The sequence below is a fragment of the Camelus bactrianus genome, chromosome 11 (assembly GCF_048773025.1).
Source record: "Camelus bactrianus isolate YW-2024 breed Bactrian camel chromosome 11, ASM4877302v1, whole genome shotgun sequence".
Lineage (NCBI taxonomy): Eukaryota > Metazoa > Chordata > Mammalia > Artiodactyla > Camelidae > Camelus > Camelus bactrianus.
The window spans coordinates 66494841-66515111 of NC_133549.1; the positions used below are offsets into that span (position 1 = coordinate 66494841).

A 20271-nucleotide genomic window follows, 5' to 3' on the forward strand; every position below is an offset into this window, starting at 1 on the left:
CTCCTGCTTGCTTCACCACTGCCTCCCACCTAGCAGCTGCCAGCAGGGGCTTCCTCTTCCTGTCTCTGTGAAGTGCTGCTGGAAGGAACAGGCCCCAAGGAGAGGAAGATTTGCTGGGTCAACAGAGATGGCTCCTTGGGGATTCCCTTCTTGTTGTGGAGTTCCCCCTTGCCAAGGCAGACTCTTTTAAGCAGAGTGCTTGGAGTCTCACCAGTAGGGACCCTGTCCTGTATGGCAGGCTGTGTCGATGTGGCGGGGAAGGTGCAGATGTCTGCTGCCTCCCAAAGCGGGGGCTGCCTCTGCTCAGATTTGCATGCTCCTGGCTCTACCCCAACTCCAGCCAATTGGGTCACCGAGGTTCTGAATCTACATTGTCATGCTTTTTTCCTTGACACTGCCATTGATGTATAGATGAATCACATTCCCTGCATACTTACTGACAGTGGTTGTTTTCATTCTTTTTAAGTTTTTCCTAATTTAATAATTCAAAATAGTACCCTAATACTGTTGTATGAAGTGGATTCCAAGAGATAGGAATCCTATGTTGTAGTGTTCCAGGGTAGCCACCTGCTCACCGGGGGTGGGCTGGTCTTGTGACTTAGGGTTTCCTCTTAGTCTCTGTCTCCTGAGCCCTTGGGGACAGTTTGGGGAGGGAGAGTGGAGTGTGCCTTCGTGGGGAACCATGAATAGGTGGGTTTGCTGATTTCCATGTGATTTCTCCAGCTTAATACTGCCTAAACCTGGGCAATATGTCAGTCCTCCCTTTTAAAAATAGCTTGATTGAGATTTAACTCACATGCTGTACAATTTCGCCATTTAAACTGTGCAATTCATCATTTAGGGTATTCACAGAGTTGTATGTCTGTCACCACAGTCTAATTTTACATTTTCGTCAACCCAGAAGAATACCCTGTACTCATCAGTTGTCACTCCCCACCCCGCAAATCTACTTTCTGTCTCTATAGATTTGCTTGTTCTAGACATTTCGTGTAAATGGAGTTTGTGGGTTTTTTGTGGACTCCTTTTTTAAGGGAGAAAAAAAAGCCTCACTTATTAAATGTTCTTATTCGAATAGTTTAAAGGTATAAATATAAAACTAGGTATAAGTGCCTTAGACGTACATAGTTTTTACATAACTATAAAGCAAACATGAAATAAAACCAGAATAAAACTAATAAAACCAGAAAGCTGACCCATTTCAAAAGAACAGTATTGATTTAATGGGAAGGATGTAAATTGGAATGAAATCACCAGTGCTGGACTGACACCAGAGAGCTGGGCCCCTCCTGTTTCCCCTACCTCTGTCCCTTGTACCTACTCTGCAGAGTGGCATTAATAGTTAATAATAATTAATAATTATAATTAATTAACTTTATTAAAGCTGGGCTGACTGGCTGATTTGGGGATAATTCTGATGACAGTTGTCCCGTGGCAGCATCCTGGGGTGGAGGGATTGGTTTCAGGATCCCCGTGGATACCAAAGTCACAGATGCTCAAGCCCCTTATGTGAAGGGAGCTGTATTTGCATGTAACCTGTGCACATCCTCCCGTATACTTTACATCATTTCTGGATTACTTATGATATTTAATATAATGTAAATGTTATGTAAATAGTTGTAAATACGATGTAAAGACTATGTAAATAGTTGCCAGCACACAGCAAATTCAAGTTTTGCTTTTTGGAACTTTTGGAATTTTTTTTTTCCCAAATATTTTTATTTTGAGGTTGGTTGAATCCAAGAATGCAGAACCCCAAAATATGGGGGGACCATCTGTACTCAAATTGAGCCCAAACTGCCAATGAGTGATCTCCAAATGTCTGTTTTAATAGTGCATCGCATGATAACCTGGAAAGCTGGCTCATTTAAATGAAGATAAGGGTGGAATGATGGTGTTTTGGAAATCTGCATATAGTGGCTCTTAAACCCACCTCTTGTGGGAATCAAGAATCTGGCACAGAGATGGGCTTTATTCAGTTCACACAGACGCTCTCAACATGAACCGATCCTGCCTGCTAAGAGCCTGGGCCTTGGAATTGGGCACATCCAGGCTGCCGTGGGCTATGGAATGGCTCAGTTCTCCACCCCACCCCCCCTCCTCTTATTTGAACTACAACCTTTGTACTGTGTGCAACAATGTCATGTGGCCTTCAGAAAGAAGGAACTGGATTTCGAACCCAGGAGCAGGCTTGAGCCCCAAATTGCATGACAGTGTTTGCTTATGAGATGTTTATTTGGATGACTCAGATCATACTCTTCGTTACTTTTTTTTATTGAGGTGAAATTAATGTAACATAAAATTAACTTTTCTATAGTGTGCAGTTCAGTGGTATTTAGTACACTTACACAGTTTTGCAACCATCACTTCTACCTAATTCCAAAACATTTTTATTTTGTTGTAATAAGAACACTTAACTTGGAAAACTACCCTCTTAATGAATTTTAAAGTGTTTAACGTATTATTTTTGACTATAAAGACAGTGATGTACAGCGGCTCTCCAGCATTCATTCATCTTGCTTAACTGAAACATTATGCCTGTTGATTAGTAGCTCCCTGTTTTTCCCTCCCTTCATCCCCTGGCAACCAACATTCCACTCTGAGGCTATGAATTTGACTATTTTAGATACCTCATTTAAGTTGAATCACAGTATTTGTCTTTCTGTGACTGGCTTATTTCACTTGGCATAATATCCTTAAGGTTCATCCATATTGTAGCATATCCTTCTTTTTAAAGGCTAGATAATATTCCATTGGGTATCTACCACATTTTCTTTATCCATTCATCTGTCAGTGGACCTTGGGTTGCTTCCACCTCTTGGCTGTTGTGTATAGTGCTGTAGAGAAAATGAATATGCTAATATCTCTTTTGAGATCTGGATACAATTCTTTCGGATAAATACCCAGAAGTGGGATTGCTGGATCATCTGCCAATTCTGTTTTCAATTTTTAGGAACCTCTATGCTGTTTTCCATAGTGGCTGCACCGAATTGCATTCCCAACAGCATGCAAGGGTTACAATTTCTCCACGTCCTTGTCAACACTCGTCTTTGTTTTTTAATAATAGCCATCCTGACACGTGTGAGGTGATATCCCATTGTGCTTTTGACCTGCATTTCCTTGATGATTAGTTATGTTCAGCCTCCAAAACGTTTTCATCAACCTAAAAGGAAACCCTGTATCTATAAAGCAGTCCCTCTGATTCCCCCCTCCCGCCCCCGTCCCTGGTAACACTAATCTGCATCTGTCTCTATGGATTTACCTGTTTTGGATATTTCATATAAATGGAACTATACAATATGTGACTTTTTGAGTCTGGCTTCTTTTACTTGGCGTAATTAATCAAAGTTCACCTACACGGTAGTGTGTATCAATGCTTCATTCTTTTTTATAGCTGAATAATAATCCATTGTATGAATAGACCACATTTTACTTATCTGTTCATTATTTGATGGACATTTAAATTGTTCCTACCTTTTGGCTGCTGTGACTGGAACATTCTTGTCAGAGTATTTATTCGGATACCTGTTTTCAGTTCTCTTGGGTATATACCTAGGGCTGAAATTGCTGGGTCATTTGTTTAACTTTTTGGGTTTGATATTAGGTAGTAGTGATGGTTGCACAACATTGTGAATGTGTTAAATGCCACTGAATTGTATACTTTACCAGGGTGAATTTTATGATAATGTGAATTAAATCCCAGTGGGCATGGGGGAAGAGCTCACGGATCCGAAGCAGACATCCTTGGAGTCTGGACTGAGTCATGTTCTCAGCTCTGGACAACACAGACTCCTGGATCACCTCTTGGAATCCTGCCGACTTCCTGGGTGGTGGGGTCACTGGGCTTCTGCCCTATGGTCCCAGTTTGGGATGGCAGGTGGGAGCTGCCTACCTTGCTGCCTTCATTCATTCTGGCCCTTTCTGGTTTCTAAATGAGAGGTGCTCACTGCAGAACTCAGTTCCCTCATCTTCCCCATCTGTGACGTAGGCCCCTGAGCAGCTAGCCGTGGCTGTGGCTCGGGCTCTGTGGGCAGTGAGGCCAGCAGGGGGTCAGACGTGCTTTCCCTGGGACCCACTTTCCCCTCTCCGGCTTTCACATTGCTTTCATGAGGAACCCACACAGGACCAGCTCCTCCTTCTGGTCCGGGTCTCCAGGGCTTGCTGCTTCCTTCTGAGATTGCAACAGGGGTGGAGACCATGGCCCTCCTGTCTGCTCAACCATCCCTGCACATTGCTCCCCTCTTTGTCTGTCCCATTTCAGTGAGTGGCAGGGGGTGGGAGTATGGCTCGGTTGGTAGGGTGCATGCTGGGCATGCACGAGGTACTTGGTTCGGTTCCCAGTTTGAAAAAGAAAAAAAAAAAAGAGAGAGAGAAACCATCTCAGTGAGTGGCAACCCCCTCCCTTTAGTTGTTTAGGCCAAACCTGAAGTCGGCCGTGTTTCCGCTGTTTCTCTCACACCTCAGAAGCATGTCAGCAGGTCCTTTTAGCTTCAGAATGTGGCCAGGATGAGCCACGCTGCTGGCCCAGGCCTCCAGTGTCACTGGCACTATTGCAGTGGATTCTCAACAGGCTATTGGCTTCTGCCCCTGGCCCCTGACGGACTCCTCTAACACAGCAGCCAGGGTGACCTTGTTAGAATGTAAAAGTCAGATCAGGGCACTTCTCTGCCCCAGGCCCCCCAGGGGTTCCTCATTTACCCACAGTGAAGGCCAGTATCTTACTGTACCTCCAGGACACCTCCATCTAGTACCCACCCCCTCACTTACCTTGTTCCAGCCAAACTGGCCACCTCACAGCTCCTGTGACCCACTGGGAACATCCCCCCTCAAGGCATTTACTTGGCTGATCCCTCGACCAGGGATGATTTTCCTTCCAGAGCCACATAGCTTGCCCTGTCACTTCCTTCAGGTCTTTACTTAAATATGAAGCCTCGCTGGGATACCCTAAAATTTCATGCCTCATCTCTATAACTCTTTTCTTTCTTTCTTATCTTCACTTATCACCTCCTGATATACCATATATTTTACTAATTTATATAGTTTATTTCCAGCTAGCATGTGCGAGGCAGGGATTTTTATTCTGTATTGTTAGCTCCTAGAACAATGCATGCACATATCAGGTGCCCCAGAAATGTTGATGGAATGGCTGCATCAGGAGGGAGTGAATTGGCCCACTTTATTGATGAGGAACTGAGTCTCAGAAAGGTTCGCTTGGACATAGTCTCTGGACTTCCAGCCCAGTGCTTGTTTTCTAAGCCATAGTTTTCACCTCCTCCCTATAGCCCTGTTTCCAGGGGCAGTCATGCTAAACCTTGTGGGTTTGGGGCTTCCAAGCTCCCCTTAGGAGGGTCTCCTTGTTAAACATGGTAGTTATGGAGTTGGCAGTCTCATCCAGGCATTCATGCAGGTGAGGTAGCTAGCGCCTGCCCCATTTGTGGAGTGTTCACTCTGTGTTAGGTGCTGGGCTCAGCAGGTTAGGTGGGTTTATTTCTTAGTTAAACCTCACAGCATCCTGAGGAGGAGGAGCTGTCATTTACCCCATGCTGTGGACTTGGTGTGAGAGCTTTTGCATGGAAGTGGAGAGTCTTCCTGTGGGCAGGAATAGAAAGGATCGATAACTTCTTGAGCCAGTGCAGACGTGGGGAAACTGGCCCTCTTAAGCAATTCTGGCCACTGTATGAAGTGCTGCAACCTTCTGGAAAAGTCACATGGCAGTTATCTACGATAGTTTTTAAAACGCACATGCCTTTTCATCTAAGCAGTCCAAATTTGGTAGCCTTTCCTGAAGAGGTAAAACTATCAGACATAAGGCTTTGTGTACTGGGATTTGTGGCTGCGCCCCAGAGACCACACTGTCTCCATTCAGTCCTGCGTTCTTCCCACGACGGGGCCCTGGTACGGGCTGTGTGCTCTGCCCATGGTTTTTCACGTGGCCCAGACCTTCCTGTGTTTAGATAATCAGCGCAGGCCTTCTGTGACTATCATATCTAAAATATAGATGGTCCCCAACTTATGATGGCTCAATGTAATGATTTTTCGACTTTGTGATGGTGTGAAAACCATACACATTCAGTAGAGACCGTACTTTGAGTTTTGAATTTGGATCTTTTCCTGGGCTAGTGATATGCGGTGCAATCCTCTCTGGTGATGCTGGGCATCTCCGTCAGCCACACGATCACGAGGGTGAACAACCGATATGCTTACAACCATTCTGCAGCCAGATCACCTTTTGTTTTTCATTTTTAGTAGAGTGTTTAATAAATTGAACATGAGAGATTCAACACTGTGTTATAAAATTGGCTTTGTGTTAGATGATTTTGCCCAACTGTAGGCTGATGTAAGTGTTCTGAGCATGTTTAAGGTGGGTTAGGTTAAGCTATGATGTTTGATAGGTTAGGTGTATTAAATGCATTTTTGACTTGTGACATTTTCAACTTATGATGGGTTTGTTAGGATATAATCACATCATAAGTTGAAGATCTGTAGGTCCTTTTCCTACCTTCCTCTTTTTCTGTCTCAGCATCTCAGCCCTTGGAGCTCACCAATGTGTATAATGTGTCACTATTATATTTCTTTGTTAACTCCCTTTTCTCCCTCTCTTTTTCTCTCTTGTGGGAATGTCTGCTCTGAGGTTCCTATCTGGTTGATGCTGTCAATACTTAGTAGCTGTTTGTTGAGTGAATAGTGATACAATGAAATGACACGCTGCCATTAAACAGTTATATGTAATTAACTGGGAGGGGTGGTTGTGTTGTTTCACTGAGGAAAAAAGCTTGCTGTAGAAGAAGTTTAAGAGGTGGGTTTGGAGGCAGATAGGAAAGGTATAAACTTTCTTTATACATCCTTGTTTGACTTGTGACAGTTAAGTACAAATTTTGTAATAAAAAAAGTCTGGTCAACAGCAACAAAAGAAATCACAAAAGAAAAAAATCATTTTTGGTCAGAGGGAGCATCAGGACTTGACCCTGGCCCTTCTGACTCCCAGCTGGTACCCTGACCCACCACCCAACACCTTCCAGAGCCTTTCCACATACAGCTTCTCAGTGTCACCTACTGCAGTCCTCAGAGGAAGACAGAAACATGAGTTACTAGCTGTTTGTATTGTGTTTTGTAAATGGGATATACTGTTCAGACAGTAAACCAGGGTGTGGCTTGATGAACTCTTACAGGTGTACCACCTGTCTAACTCATACCCACAGGGGCAGTCATGCTAGACCTTGTGGGTTTGGGGCTTCCAAGTTCCCCATTCTTGCCTGGCTTTTAGTGGACACAGACACCTCTCTAGGGTGCATATGCAGGGGTGCTTGCTGGAGGATGGGACAGAATCCTCATTTTACTAGGAAGGAAGCTAAGGAGGCTTCAGAAGTTCTGCAAGGGAAGTGACTTGCCCAAGGTCACCTGGTGACTCATGGCGGAGCTCAGCCTCTCTACCCGACCCCCTAGGCCTTTTCACACCTGGTCTTACCCACTTTGCACCCCGAGCTGTGGCCTGCTTCTTCTCACCCCAGCTCTGTGGAGAGGGAGGGCAGACCCTGCCTCGTACTGGAAGGAGCCTGGCCGAGCAGCTCAGTCTGGGGCTGGCTTCCGCCTGGCTCTGGTGGCCTCCACTCGCAGCCCTCCTGGGCCCTTGAGGCAGCTCGGTGTCTCTTTCCTCAGCTCCCTCTTCACAATTCTGTGGTACCAGCTCCCTGGGCAGCGGTGCCTTTATACTGTATAGCACAGGGAAATATATACAAGATCTTGTGGTAGGTCACAGTGAAAAAATATGTGACAGTGAATATATATATGTTCATGTATAACTGAAAAATTGTGCTCTACACTGGAATTTGACACAGCATTATAGAATGACTATAACTCAATAAAAGTTAAAAAAAATAAAATTTACCCTTTTAACAATTTTTAAGTGTGCAATTCAGTGACATTGTCTGTTCTCATTGTTGTGCAACGCTCACCACCATCCAGCTCCAGAACTTTTTAATCTTCTCAGACAGAAACTCTGCTTGTTAAATACCAGCTCCCCATCACCCTCGGCTCTCGGTTAACCCCTCTTCTACTTTTTATCTCTGAATTTGACTCCTCTAGGTGCCTCATATAAGAGAAATCATTGTAATTGTCCTTTTGTGTCTGGCTTATTTAAACACTTAGCATAAGGTCTTCAGGGTTCATCCATGTTGTAGCATGTGTCAGAATTTCTTTCCTTTGGAGGCTGTAATTATTCTTTTGAGCACATTTTAAGGGCACTTCAGATCTTTAGGATTGAGTGAGGGGATCAACTTGACAGTGGGAGTGGGAAATAAATAACATTTATTCACATTTACTAGGTGCCAGCCCTTCCCCTATGTTGTCTCATGTAATCCTCACCACATCCTTGTGAAGTAGGAACCAATATTATCCTCATTTTATAGATAAGGGAACTAGGCTCAGAGAAGTTCAGTAACTTGGCAAGGTCACACAGCAGGTCATTAGTCAGCCAGGATTGGACACTGGGTTTGCCTGACTGCACAGCCCAGGCTCTGGTCCGAGTCTCCACTGCAACTCAGGGTAGCACCCAGCCCAGGCTTAGAGTCATTTCCTCAAATCCTCCTCATCAGCTGATGGGAACTGAATGTGAAGCCAGTGGGCACCAGCTGGCACTGAGGAGGCAATGGTAGCGGCCCCTGCTTCCTGGCTGAGGTCCCCCTTCCTGGGCCCGGGCTTCTGTTGAAAACCCCTTTGTGAAGCCGCCTCCCTGGGCCGGGCAACGGTCTGCAGCACAGGCTGGCAGGGCTGCCAACAGCAGGATGTCACTCTTGGCAGAACTTTCCCTGAACAAATAGCTACTAGGAACTTCAGGATTGAGAGGATAGATAAACAGGAAGAGGGAGAAACTTAAACATATTTTGCTTCCCCTCCTGTGCCCTGGCGTTTTCTCCCTGCCCTTCCCTTGGCCACTGGAGGTTTGAGGAGGTGGAGCCCTTCACCTGTCAGAAACTACTCTGAGGCCCTGGGAGCCATGGCTGGTGAGTTTTAGAATTTAGGACTTCAGGTTTTGTTTGGCCTGATGGGCTGGGATAAGCCTGGGTGCGGGAGCCAGACAGGTCCTGGGTTGAATCTTGGCTCTGCTGTATCTTTGCCATGTGATCTAAGATGATTCACTCAGCCTCTGTGTGGGTCAGAATGGAGAAATAATGTAGTGAATATTTGATGAACATTGGCTCTGGGTGCTCAAGTGGGCATATACAAGGATTATTATCTCAGTGAATCCTCACCCAGAAGTGGGCAGGGTATTGTCTTCATTGGCCAACTGTTGAAGCACAGAGAGGTTAAGTGTTTCCGTCAGGGTCACACAGCTGGTGGTAGTGGAGCTCGGGCTCGGACCAAGGCAGTGGTGTACTCAGCGCCCTGCTGTTTTATCAGTTTGGTGTCTGGTACAGACCTTGACACACTAGAATATTGGTACTATGAATTCCTTTCCGTTCTCTTTTATAGAGAAACCAAGTTTAGTTGTGGGGATGGGGTGGTGGGATAAGGCCTGATGAGCTCTGGGCCCCAGCAGTCCCAGAGCAATCTTGAGCCCTTGCTGAGGTGGCTCTCTACATGTTGCCTCCTCCATGCAGCTATCTTAGGTTGACACAGCATTGTCAAAATTCTCTTACTGCCCTGGCTTGGGCAGCACATCCACCCAACAGAGCAACATCCTAACTCCCTGGCATGGTCTTCAAGGCACTTGGGGTTCAGACCAGCCCTGCCCCATCCTGTACTCTGGCCTCACAAGTACCTTCACACTTCCTAGGAGGCTCTGCTCAGGGCCAAGCATCTCTCTCTCCATGCTGTTCCCTCTGTGCAGAATGACTTTCTTGTCTGTCAAATGTTGCTCATCATTCAAGGGCCAGCTCAGTGGCTGCCTCTTCCAGGAAGCCTTCCTGGAGTTCCCAACCCTGAGTTAACATCTCCCTCCTCTGTGTAGCTCAGTGTAATAGAAAAGGTCCTGGAGTCTCTGTCCTGTTGTCCGCCTCTCTGAGCCTCAGTTTCCTCAACTGTGGATGGGGGATCATAGGAGAGGGAGAGGAGAAAGCCTGGATTCTCATGCCCTGGACTGTGTGGAGTTGGCCCCCTCAGGGTTAACTCCCTGCCATGCCAGGGGCGGAAGCGAGGAGGACAGAGTGTGAAATGAAGTCACTTCCCTGCCGGGGGTCTGCCATGTGCCTGGCCTTCCGCAATAAATCCTGTTTCCTCCTTGGCTGCCATGTGCCCGCCCACTCCTGGCTCCCATGACCCTGAAGGTCACCAGCAGGTGGGGCTCCTGATGGAATGTTGGCCTGTCATTCATCCGGCGAGGTCACTTCCTGTCTGGATAAGCTGGCCACCTTTCCTGCCACAGCCTTCCATGTGGAAGTTTCATGGGAGTTATGGGTGTGGGGTTCAAGGGAGGTTACCCGAGGTCAAGTCCAGTGCCCAGCCTACGCCTTTTATTCTGGGGGCACGGAGGCCAAAGGGAGGGCAGGGAACTTCCCAAGGTCAGGCCTCCGGACCACATTCCAATTGTGGGGACTCTGAGGGTGTCTCCCGGGGTCTCTCAGGCCTGCCAGGTAAGGTGAGAATGTCACTCAGACTCTCTGGGCCTCCGTTTCTTCTTCTGTTGAAACTGGGGGAGCCTGCATGTCAGATCTGCCCTGAGAGCTGACCTGGTCCGGCTGGGACATCCTTGACTACTTTTAACCCTCACTTCACTGCAGGACCCCGAGCTCATGGAGGCTCAGGAACTCGTCTGGGTCTCTGGTAGGGGACGGTGCTGGGAGAGTACCTGGGTCTTTCTGACTCTATCCTGGTTTCTTCCACAGGAAGATGGTTAGCTTTTCCTCAGAGGCAACTCAGGAACATCCTCACTCCTCTGATCTTTTCCTGGGGGGTCAGGGTCTCCTTGGGCTGTGACGTCAATACAGAACCATGGTTCCTGGTATTAGCGGCCATAATGCATGGTTCTCTCCCCCACCCCTTTCTGCTATAAGTAGTATATATTCATATAGGAAAATCAGAGAAAATAAACCTTTGCAGGGAGATTAGAAAGATCATCTGTGACCCCACCTACCAGTGATAACTGCAGTTTACCATTAATGTTTGAGGTTTATCCTTTCACACATTTTTCGTAGGGTGTGTGTGTGTGTGTGTGAGTGAGTGAGAGAGAGTGCATGTGTTTGTATTCAGGAGCCCTCTCTCCTTTTTAATGGAACAAAGCTCTAAAATACTCTTTAGTGTCTTTTTAAAAAAAAAAAAAACCTAAACACAGTATTTTCCTATGTTAGTAAATAAACTGCTCCTTCTTTCTTTTGAAACTTTTAAGTTGACGTTTAACACATCACAAGTATACAGCTCGACAGCTGTACACAGTGAGCACAGCCTTCGGAGCCTCCCCCAGGTTAAGGAACAGAATTCTTCCAGGAGGGACCCTGTAGCCCCTCACTACCCCCTCCTTCCTGCTCCAGACGTGACTTTTTGCCTGACTTCCAACACCTGATTTTGAGTTTTAGATAAATGGAACCATATACTATTTGCTTATGTTGGCTTCTTTTACTCCACGTTCTGTTGGAGGCGGTCCCCTGAGGCCCTGTCCATTTTAATGCCTCCATGATGAGTCCATGGTACGTTTGACTTTGACCACTGTTGATGTGAAAGATGTTTCCAGTCTTCAACTTATGTAAACAAATCTATACCGAACGCCTTTGTGGCCATGTCTTTGATTATTTCCTTTGACTTGACTGAAGATCACTGGATCAAAGAGTTGTACATTTTTAAGGTATTTTAGAATTATTGCCAGATTCTCCTCCAGGGAGCTGCGCCAATTTACACCCTGCCAGGTGCTTAGCAGGGAGCGGATCCCCGGCACCTACTCCGACACTGGGTGTTCTCATCTTGCTGTACCTGTGATACTGTGAAGGGCAACATGTGCCAGCTCCTTGTTCCTAGTTGATAAGTTACAAGGTAGAGTGACCATCTTTTCTTACATTTATTGGCCGTATGTTGGGTTTTTGGTATTGTTTTGGTACTTTTTACTCCTAAGACACACTTGTTTTCTTTTTTGGAAAAAAAAATCCTGTATATTGAGCATGATAAATAATAAAAATGTGTTGAAAATACTTGTATCCAATTTCTCATTTACCTTTTGATTTTAATTTTGTGGTTTTTCTGCGTGGCTTAAAAGCTGATCATTTTTTACTGTAGTCTGAGCTATCGTTATTTAACTGTATGACTCCTCTAACATTTTGCATAGGAAGTTCTTTTCTGCCCCAAGGTTATAGAATATTTACTTACGCTCTCTTCTTTCACCTCTCTGGTGCCCTTTGTAGCATGTCATTGTTTATCCTTCCTACCTCCTTTGGAAGCATGATGTTAGGTGAGGGAAGGTTTAGAGGTTAACAGGATGCACTTGGAAGCTTTTAGCCACCTGTGTAGTCTTAAGCAAGTTATCCAGACTCTCTGTGCCTCAGTGTCTGTACCTGCAAAATGGGTATAATGCTAGAACCCAATCACCAAAAGCTTACAGTGGGGGTTAAATCACAACTATTTACAATATTCTTTCCTTTACACTCTTAAAAACTGAAGGCACCAAGGAGCTTTTGTTTATCTGGGTGATATACATAAATTCAAATTTACCACATTAGAAATTAAAAAGTATATTTAATAACATTTCTATATTCATTTAAAAATAACAATAGCAAACCCACTGTATGTTAACATAAATAAAATATTTTTTTCTGAAAAGTAAGTATGTTTTCCAAAAAAAAAATGTAGTGGAAAGAGTGGCATTGTTTTGCCTTTTTGCAAATCTCTTTAGTGTCTGGTTTAATACAAGACAGCTGGATTCTCATATCTGCTCCTGCATTCAATCTGTTGTGATATGTTGTTTCAATTGAAGTATATGAAGAGAAAAATGGCACTGGGATGCCATTGAAGGCCAGTCCCATCCCCAGCCTGTGGGCCTCATGGGGATGATATCCATGGTGGGATGTGGCCAGGGGTTAAGGAAGGTATCCTAGTGCAGGAGGTGGTATTGAGCTAGACAGAGGGAGCGAGAGGGGCCACAAGGTGTAGAATGACAGAGCGTGAGGCTGGTGTGTGGCCTGCAAACGTCACCTGCCGCTCAGCAGAAGAAATACTGGTGTCTCTTCAATCACAGGAAGAAATCTGACTAGATCGAATCAATTGAGAGATGGCTCAGCCTTGTTCTTTATGGGGTATTTTAATGACTTTAATGTAAGGCACAATTTCTGCCTTACATAGACTGTAAAACATCCCACTCTAAACCCCCTGGCCTGGTAAGATGCACCTCTACTTTATTATTATTACTTTTAATTGTTTGAAAAGACCTGTTGAGTTGTTGTCTGTTCCAGGAATGGTAAGGGGTTCCCTTTGGCTGGAGTTTAGAGCACTAAGGTGGGATTTGGGGAGCAGTAGGTTGAAGAGGGAGGCTGGGCCTGCTTGGGGAAAGTCATGGATTGCCAAGTGGTTCCTTGAGTCTAACTGAAGTCTTTCATGCTGAAATCTGTCTCCTCTGCTTGGTGTGCTTCATTCCCTGGAGGAAGAGAGCTCTTCCTGGTCAGGATCTTCTCTGGCCCTGGGTGGACATGCTCACTGAAGCAGATGAACAGGTAGGTGCAGGGAGAGGGGTAGGAGACCCCTGGTCCTGACCCTGCTGTCTGCTGTCTCTGTGACTGTGGGCAGGTCTCTGGCTTACTCTGGCCCTTAGTTTCCTCTTCTATAAAATGAGAGGTATAGACTAGGATCTCAAAGGTGGCTATGAATCTAACTGTAAGATACTTCTTGGTGCCCAAGGGGGATTTGGACCTTGTACTGTTTTTGTGTGTTGGGTGTTGGGGGATGATTCCCTGGGTGGGTGGTGAGCTGGTTTGAGCCCTTGCACTGGGTACAGACCTGAAAATGTCATCCCTCTTCCCTCTCCAACCTCCTGCCCCAGCTCTCCCCTTGGCCCCATGGTAGGGGAACCCTGGAGCGCGGTGACTTCCTCTGTGTTTGTTCAGCAGCTGAAGCAGATGTTTCCTGCAGCTGGCCACTCAGCCTCCTGCCCTATTTTTAGCTCCATTGTTACCCTCCCCAGGCATCTGGCTGCTGAGGGGTGTGTGTGAGAGGCTGTAGCCCTGAAGGGACACTCTTCCCTGGGTCTCTTGTTCTCTGCTTTCTGCCAGGTCCCTGGGTTAGGCTTCCCAGTGTCTACTGGGAAAGTGAGGGTGGGTTCAGGAGAAATGGGAGAGTGTTGAGTGGATGATGCAGGAGAAAGAGCCCAGGCTGCGGAACCAGAGGAGTGGCTCTCCTGTTATGTGATGTAGTGAGAGCTCTCTGTGAGCCTCAGTTTTTCCATCTGCTAAATGGCACGATAGCCCATCCTTCTGCTTTTCTAATGGGGTTGTTCTAAGGCTGAAATGAGATAGTGGATGTGAAATTCGTTTAGCAAATGATGTTCGGAAACTACAACTGTTGTGCGTCCAACCTTGTGGGACCCTGGAGGAGAATGAGATCCAGACTGGGGAGATGAGGCATGTACTTACCTGACATCAGGCCAGTGGGCTTGAGGCCAGGGTCCTGTGGGGCACAGGCTGTGTGCTGGAAGGCTGGAGAGGAAAGGGACATTTCCACTGGACATTGATAGGTGAGGTGAAGGGATGAGGGTGGGGATGGCGTTCCCAGTTGTAGGACCAAGGAGGGCAGAGGCATGGGGCAAGGAAGGGCTGGAGTGTGCTCGGCAGTCCAAGCAGTAAAGGGCCTTGAGCATCTCTGGCCGGCAGCTCTGGAGCTGCTGCTCTCTAGGAGGGACCCCATGGTGGGTCTGGAGGCAGGAGGCTCTGCAACCCCCTTACTGAGCTGGCGGCAAACACAGTTGCCCTGCTTCTGCCTTTTATACATTGGACTTTCATGAAAGGTTGATTTTTTTATTAAGATTGATTTGCTAAAATGGTTGAAAACTACCCATCATGTTCAGCCCCTTCACATTCCAGGTAGAAATCAAGTGTGGCCCAGAGAGGGCTCTGTTGAATTTGAGGCCTCTCAGAGACCCTGTGCTGGAGGGGAACATCTTGGGGCTTCTCCTGCTCCAGGCCATACAGCAGCTGGGACCTGGCTTTGCCTGGAATGTTGAGGGTGTGGAGGGTAAACAACGGAGGTGAGGGTAGGAACCAGGGGTCTTACAGGTCAGGCAAGGGAGTTAAGACTGTAGGCCACAGGGTGGGAGAGATGGAGACAAACCCCAGAATTGGGTCATGGTTCTTTTCAGCTCCTTAAAATGGTATTTCGGGTCCCTGCAGTGTTGCTGAAGGTCTGATGTGGGGTTCAAGCATAAGCTCCCGCTGGCCCTCTGGGGCCCAGTCCCTGGAAGCAGCCAGGACAGTGTCAGCAGGGGGCTCGGAGACTCTGGGTTTCTGCTGACCTTGAGATGCCCAAATGCCCAGTTACTTGGAGTGGCATCACTGAGCAGGTGAGCGTGTCCAGGTACTTGTAACCCCGCCCTCCCCTGGGCCCTCACTGCAGTACTCTACCCTCCCCATCCTCCCAGGCCGAGGTGGACAGGAGCTTCAGGCTCTTTCAGGCACAGGGTGAATGCCCTTCCCAGAGTTGACTGGCGCCTTCCCTGGGCATTTGCTACACTCGCCTCCTGTTCCTTCCTGGAGGAACCTCCAGGTAGGGTCCCTCCCAGCCAGGTGATACCTTCTTGTTTTCCATGGAGTGCTCTTGCTCAGAAAGGCCCCGAGAGGGACACAGAGGGACTCCAGATGGGGAGATGCTTGGGATCTCTCTGCCTTTTTGGAATAATGGAAGTCACGTGTCTATTTATAATATGGGACAAACATTTAGCAGCTTGGGACTTTCTAGATTTCTGCAGCCAACTTGGAAAGCACCTACACCACACCGTCTGTCAGTCGATGGTGCTGCGATGCACGTGTATCTCCTCAGCTGCCCCATGGGCCCTGGTGGCTGAGGACAGTGTCTTCTGTATTCTGTGAGCCCCCGTGGCCCCCAAGTGGGCTGGACTCGCAGGATCCTGGTGTCGCCTTGCCTGAACACAGACCAGCAGGGAACCCAATGTTCTCCTGTGAAAGGGGAAAAATCAGTTGTGCCTTGTGGTGTGTGGTCATTGAGGGCCAGTCCTAAAAATAACACAGTGTATTAGTCAGGATTAGATTTGGCTGTGAATAATAGGAAAAGCCAAATAACAGTGGTTTATACAAGATGGAAGTTTATTTCTCTGTCCTGTCCAAGCCCAGAGCTTTGTGGTCCAGGCCTGGTGTGGTGGTTCTGCTCCATCAATTCCTAGGGTGTGACTTCATATGCTCATGGTTCCGGATGGCTGTGAAGCTTCCGCCATTGTGTGTGTGTTCCAAGCAGGATGGAGGAAGGAAGGAAGGGGGCTCATAGGAAGGATCTGGAACTTGCCATGGGGCACTGCCCCTTATGTTCCATCAACTAGAATTTGTCACCTGGCCCCAGGTATCTACAAGGGAGGCAGGGGGTGTAGTCTTGGCTTTGGGCAGCCACGTACTCAGCTAGCTGTCCTTGTCCCTCATCTGGTTTGTTTAATACAGATGGAGGGAAGGAGAGGGGTTGAAGGCATTGTGGCATTTTCATCAAACCTGAGTACGTTCCCAGGCTAAGCTGGGCCAGTGCTTCGAGGGTGGCAGAGTCCCATGCAGGGAGATTTCTCAGGACGAGGCCAGTCCTGCCTGCGGACCAGAAAGCCACATGCCCCAGGCCAAGAAAGGGAGAGAAAGGCTTTTGAGGGGCTGGAGTCAGCCCCATGTTGTGGCTAGAATAAGGGAGGCGAGCCACCCTCTTCTAAGAGGACAGAATCGTGCTGAGAAGGTGTGTCCCGTGTCTGGGCTGCTGGGGCCTGAGGGTAGGATGCGCTCACCTGTGGAGAGTGGTCAGGAGGCTGGGGGCTCGGGCTTGGGAGAGATGAAGAGCCACAGGTGCCATGACACAGGTGGACTGGATGCAGCGATTGTGGGGTGGCCCCAGGACAGGAGCTCCACCAGGAATGCTCTCCTTGCCAGCCTGTGGCAGGCATGGAGAGTGGCAGAGGTCCTCTAGGGGTGTCCCCACTGCACCCTGTGTTTGCCCATCTTTGGATTCTCCAGAGATCTGGAGCTGTATTTGAATTCCCTTGATTTTCAGGTACTGGCGGCTAATGAGAGGGGAAAATAACAAAACTGTAAGGTTCAAGCACCTTGCACATGTGGACTGCAGACTTCCCCCACCCCAGATGAAATGCATTCTCTATGAGTCTTCGGGGAGGGCAGGGGAGGACCAGGGGAGTATGTGGAAAAGTAGCTTCTCTTAAGATAGCTTAACATTAAAATGTTTTTTATTTTAAAAATGTTTTAAATATCAATTAAATTTTATTGAAGTATAGTTGATTTACAATGTTGTGTTAGTTTCAGGTGTACAGCATAGTGATTCAGTTATACATATATATAATATATATATATATTCTTTTTCATATTTTTTCCCATTATAGGTTGTTACAAGGTATTGAATATTGTTCCCTGTGCTCCACAGTAGGACTTTGTTGTTTGTCTATTTTATAAATAGTAGTTTGTATCTGCTAATCCCAAACTCATAATTTATCCCTCTCCCCTCCCCCTTTGGTAACCATAAGTTTGTTTTCTATGTCTGTGAGTCTGTTTCTGTTTTGTAAATAATTTTGTTTATCATTTTTTAGATCCCACATATAAGGGATATCATATGATATTTGTCTTTCTCTGTTTGGCTTACTTCACTCAGTATGATGATCTCCAGGCCCATCCATGTTGCTGCAAGTGGCATTATTTCATTCTTTTTATGACTGAGTAGTATGCCATTGTTAGATACCAGTTTTTTATTTTGAAAAATTTCAAAACTACAGAAAAGTTTGAAAAAAGACTACGGTGAACTCATGTCCCTACTCACCAGGGGCTAACATTTGCTCTATTTGCTCCCCACCCCCAAACCACGTGAAAGTCCCAGACATCAAAATGCTTCAGTGAACTGTCTATATTCAATTTCTTGTAATAAGCTATAATGGAAAATAATCTGAAAAAATATCTATCTATATATGAATGTATATGTATAACTGAATTGCTTTGCTGTACACCTAAAACTAACGATGTAAATCAACTATTCTTCAATAAAAAAAAATTTAAAAAATGATTCACCTCTGAATACTTTAGCCCGTTTCTCCTGAGAACAAGGCCATTCTCCTTGTATCCACAGTATAATTATCATATCCAAGGACGTTAGCTTATTTATCCAACATACAATCCATATTCATATTTTTCTCACTTGTTCTCAAAATGTCCTTTATAGCCTTGCCCCCTCCGTCACCCCTGATCCAAGATCCCATATAGACAGAGCCTCCTGTCGGGCACAGGTAACCCACCATGGGGAGTTCCAGAGGTGGAGGGCTCCCCCCAGGCCTGGAGGCAGGCAAATCAGGGTGCTGGAAAGGGTCTTCTGTTTTCCCTAAGGTCCTGAATTCTAGGAGCCCCCGGCCCCTACTGGAGCACCTGGCGACAAGTGCCAGGGTCTTTGCTGGCCGCAGAGCAGGCAGGAGCCCCTTCTCTGCCCTCCATCTGTTAGGGGAACTGAGGAGGCTTTTTTTTTTTTTTAGTGGAGGTACTGGGGATTGAACCCAGGGCCTTGTGTATGCTAAGCATGCGCTCTACCACTGAGCTATTTCCCACCCTTGAGAGGGAGGCTTGTTTGCCCCACACTGAGGGAAGGGCCTGCTGCTCTACTGGCAGCTTCTCCCAGCCCAGGGGTCCGTCAGCAGGGTGATCCCCCCCACTCTACTGCTGCCCCACGCTGGCCCCCACTCACCACAGCTCCTCAGCTAGCCACCTAGTCACTCTGCCCTCCTGAGTGCCACCCCCAAGTCCACCCTGAGGTGTCATCTGGATGTGTGACAGTGATGACTTCCGTCTCCCAGCCAGAACTCAGACTTCCAGAGGCTCACTGTTGTTTGCAGGCCCACTTCACGGAGGCAGCCTTCTGTTTTTAACTTTTAAACTTTTTCTTTAGGAAAAAAACATTTCAGAAACATATAATCTAGCTGGTGAAGGTCTCTTGTGATCTCAGACCCCAGACAACTTTATTTTATTTTTTAAATCGATCTCATCTTAGTTTTTTTTTTAAATGATTCTTATTTTTTATTGAAGTGTAGTCGATTTACAGTGTTAGTTTCAGGTATACAGCAAAATGATTTCAGTTTCGTCCTAGTTTTAAAGAGAAGGAGGCTGGGGGGCAGAGGTTGTACAGGTCTGGGTGACCCCCAGAGATGTGAGGTGATGGGCCCCACAGCAGAAGCCAGGACTCTGCCTCTACTAAGCCGTGTGGCCCTGGGGAATTCATATCGTTGGCCCTGCTTAGCTGTTTCCTCTCTGCAAAGTGGGAACCTTAACCCCTGTCTTGTTTCCCTTGAGGGTTGTTGTCAGTAGCAAAGATAGGAAAACTGCAAAGACACAACCCCACTCCCCCAGGCTGTATGAATGGAATGATTTTCTTGGGAACATGGGTGGCCACAGGCAGAGGGCGGCAAAGGCCCTGAGCTGAGGGAGCACAGGGGGACTTGGGGGTGCACTGGGTGAGGAGCCATGACCTTTGTCCAACTTTGAAACTGTTACAAATAACTATACTTAAAACAAAATTCCCAAAGTAATCATGTTCATTGTAGGAAATTTAGAAACGATGCATAAGTGAAAAAGAAAATAAATACTATACTTATTCCCCCAACTCAGAAATAAGTACCATAATGTTTAAACATCTCCCTGTCTTTTGTGCCTGCTTTTTTTTGAGTGCCATCTTTGGTCCCAACAAGGAGCTGGGCAGGCTGGGAAGGTGAAGTGATGGAGCTTTTGTTGCATCAGCAATTGTGCATCTGGCTCCTCCCGTGAGCCAGGCAGCTGGACAGAGCCAGGAAGGACACAGGATGGCTCCTGCTGGGAACAGCATGCAGTGGAAGGGGATGGAGTGTCACACTTTGTGATGCTTACAATGGGCTGTGGGAGTTGAGAGGTGGGGGTGAGTTTGTAGTCAGGGAGAGCTTCCTGGAGGAGCTGGGCTTTAACTTCTAAGGGTGGGTAGAATGGGGGTGGGTGGGGGAGGAGGGCAGTCCAGGTGAGGGGAGTGTGAGACCTGCTCCTTGCTGCCTGGCCCTCCTTTGTGGGTCCTGAAAACTGCAGCTGCCCTCAGGTTGTCACCTATTCATCTCAGAAATATTTCCTGAGCATCTGCTGGGGCCTGGATGCTGTTCTT

General features: G+C 46.9%; 1 protein-coding gene across 6 annotated transcripts in view; it reads left to right on the forward strand.

Moving 5' to 3' along the window:
- PALD1 (phosphatase domain containing paladin 1) overlaps positions 1-20271 on the forward strand; it is a 103506-nt gene that overhangs the window by 8139 nt on the left and 75096 nt on the right. The window contains exon 1 of one of the 6 annotated variants that reach the window (XM_074374151.1): positions 8843-8996. The exons of the other annotated variants lie outside the window; for them this stretch is intronic. The gene's annotated coding sequence lies outside the window, so the exon portion shown is untranslated. Of the gene's footprint in view, positions 1-8842; positions 8997-20271 lie in introns of those variants that run through there. 6 annotated transcript variants of the gene reach the window in all.